The following is a 3707-nucleotide window of genomic DNA, read 5'->3' as shown; positions in this document are numbered from 1 at the left end:
GTGTATTTCTCACAAAAATTAATAGAAGTCTGGCTCTGCTGGCAATACAGACAGGGCTGAGCCCGCATTGATCGAATGCTGCTGTTAGCGAAATCTCTCGCTGCGACTGCGATGACAGTGTGGCAGAGCCACTGGCAATACTGCGGTGGCGGCCGTGACCTCGCTCCAGCGAGCAGTGGCTCTCTGCTCTAGATATGGTTTTCTTGTGACTCAGGGCCGGCTGCCCTGCCCTATGGTCTAACAGTGGACCCTGTACCGCGTTACTGGCGTAGTGGCAAGACTCTCATTTTCTGGCTGTAAGGTGGGATCCAAACGACTGACATACTAGCACTCCAACGACAGACAGACAGACACTAACTGCCGCACAAATGCAAACGAGAACAGACCAGCAACTGGTGACGAGAGACCGACCTAGCCTCACTCAGACTGCCCCCCGGCCTAGCTACAAGCGCCCCTTAAATGCACGTGAACAGGCAACCTTTCCGCTTTCCCACCAGAGGGAGACACCAAATCTCCGATTACCACAGCGGCGCCACCGTCAGAAACGGAGGGCGACTGCTTCACTCAACGCGCTGCGGCACGCTCTTCAAAACAGCAATTTATTTTTTTTTTTATACCACGGCTCACCTACCCTTCTCCAACATTCCTGATTTTTTTGTCCATCATAACAGAATCATCCTGTATACAGCAGATAATGGTAGACTGGAATTTAGTTGTTTGCCAAACGGTACTAGGCACAGCGCAGCGCCTGCTGCCCTGCGATCTGGACACACAAAGTTCAGCTGCAGAGCACAAGGAATGGTTACTATTTTTAGCTCGTGTAATTTGTGGAAATGGACAGTTATCGATTGAAGAATGTTAATCTCATTAGTGGACCTCGAATTTTACCTTGCCTTGCTCAAGCCAGGATCGCACCATCCGAATGGCCTGCCAGTGTGTTGGAGTACAAGATGCACACCCGTAAACAAATGTTGATGTTGTCGTTACTTTGTAGAATTTAATCAGTATCTGTTGTCAGCTACCTTCAATACACCTCTTGACTGCGAACAGAACTTTAAAGCTTAAGTTTGCAGCTGATGTCATAACAATTGATAAATTTTTAAATGAAGCTACCGGCAGTTGACTGTATTGTTGTTTATTTAATTACGACCCAGGTTTCGGCCTTTTATGCCAATTTCAAGCGATTAAGTTTATGTCATTAACATATACTGCAGCACATCAAGTTCAAAATTGGCCATAAATGAAGAAAAATATTCCCTTTCCACGTAATGCCAGATGTAAAAGGCCAATTTTGAGCTTGATGTCCTGCAATATATGTTAATGACATAAACTCAATCGCTTGGAAATGGCATAGCAGTCCGAAACCTGAGTCATAATTAAATATACAACAATACGGTCAAATGGAGATGTGTTCATTTAAAAATTATTTTATGACTGTTGCTCAGCAATATCAAAAACAATTTATAAGTTGTTTTCACTACCATTTACGGGGACATCGAGAACATAACCATTAAAAGAAGTGGGTCACAATGGAGAACGTTGTCAAGGCTTTGTTTCATCTACACCTGTGCAGTACCGTATCTAATACTTTCATATACATAAACCAAAGGAAGCATGTAATCAGTTCCATGGAAAAGCAATTTTAAGGAAATTTGAAACAAAATGAAACTTCAAACTGAAACTGCTTCTTCGTAGTAACTTGCACTATTTATTACCGTATCATTTTAGTACTACGCTTTTATTTTATGCACTAAATAGCAGTCAGAAATGGGAAATTCAACGCAGGTAGTAACGCCGTTAGCAGTGATGGTAAATACACACTGCAAAAAAGACATTTCATTTATAATATGTTAAGATAATATATGAAATTACACAGCCCTTCATATTTCGGGAGACACGAAGAAAATATGAATCCGCATTACTTAGATCATTCAGAATGTACAGTCGTCAGAGAATTTGCTGGAAGTCAGTGAAACTGTAGAACAGACAGTAAAATTTGTAGACCAATGAGAGGCGGGGGCAAAGGTGCGCACTTAACACTTTTCTATTTTGCCCTTCTGCTTTTCTGGTCACATGAGAGTGTAAATTGCACACGGTACATCTAGGATCGTACTTTACAAGATACCATATATTCAAGATGGCTTGTGTGATTTATTAGTTATATTTAACAATATGTTAGAAATGAAAAAAAATATATTTGCACATCATATTGCTATGGCACAAAATTCCATAAAAAAGAAATTATTTAATTATAGCCGACTAAAGGAGAATTACATTATTTGTCAGTTACTGCCATTATTGACTTGTGTAATGTTTTACTTTATCAAACCCATCACCAACATCACAGTTATAATCATAGTTGTCTCCATCAACGTGATAGTATTAAACATCGAAATATGACACTAACATGTTAGTAGTTTAAATACAAATCATTTAACACAAGGAAACACATTTTATTACTATTATTTAGCCTTTTTTGCCACAGTGTTCTGCAGTTTTCCAGCTACAGTCTCTGTTGCTGTTTCATCTTCATTGTACACTCGACGCGGCGGGAAATAACATTTCGATTGCACAGTTTTCAAATGGTGAAAAAAAGTTCAATTTGTGATTTATTGCACCCAACTCGATACTGATTTTCTCCAGTTGCCTCAAACTTACATTATGACGAGGGATGAATGTGCAAGCCCAGTCATCCCTGCCATTTGGGGTTCTTTATTAAACGGTGGTTGACGCCATTACTTTCGGAAAAATTGTTATGCTGAGTGTCAGAAGTGTTTAAACGTAAGATCATAGATTATGGAGTGCTCCGCCAATTCCGTTTCCTGTATCTCAGAAAGTACTCTCTTGAAACATACCAATGATATCACTCCACGGTCTGCTTGAAATCTTTTACGTAATGTGGATTAATTACATCCAAGCCTTTTAGCTGCACTTCTTAGCCCCCTTTAACGTTTTAGGAGACAATGGTGTGGAGGCTGTTTTTCTCTCGTAATTGCCGTAACATGAAGTTGAACTGGTGTTATTAATGCTGAATTAGTCGATGTGAAATAGTGAATATAAATTAATGCCCATTAAATATGTTAAATAAACCTGCGTGTTCAGTAATAAAACACAAGAAAGAAAAGATAAACGTTTTGGGGCAAAGATAAGCACGTGCACCTTTGCGCCAACTAGTTCGTAGGATCATTGCTCTGTGGCGTTGATTTCTGAACTTCTGGTATCAAGTCAAATACAAGGCAACTAATTTTAAAGTCTGAGTTAGGTTATGTACTTACGTACGAGATCTACGTAATTCTTTGGGATTTTGTTATAGTAAACAGATAGCCATCAATTACATCGCAAATACGTAGATCGAAAGTTCCAGAAAACGAACTCAACTCATATCTAGAAAGCTTCAAACTGCAAACCACTAACACAATACACCAGACCCGTCCACCATAAAAGCCCTCAACTGAAGATGCAGGGCTGCCACACTACACTCGCAGTTAGGAGAAACACTAGTTTTGGTAGTTTGACACGTGCGCACATTTCCCCGTCTACCGTACGTGCATCTTTTTTTCTTAGTTGATTTTTGCAGGACTGGAAACACTGAAAAATGTTAACAGTGATTTCGAAATGGCAAAGCTGTTGCGAGCCCTTCCCTAAGCCGCGTCTTTGTCCGTCTTCAAAGCTTGACGTGTCACTGAGGAATTACAGGAAATCAGACC

Source organism: Schistocerca gregaria, chromosome 6, assembly GCF_023897955.1.
Source record: "Schistocerca gregaria isolate iqSchGreg1 chromosome 6, iqSchGreg1.2, whole genome shotgun sequence".
NCBI classification, from domain to species: Eukaryota; Metazoa; Arthropoda; class Insecta; order Orthoptera; family Acrididae; genus Schistocerca; species Schistocerca gregaria.
This window is presented reverse-complemented; position numbering follows the sequence as displayed.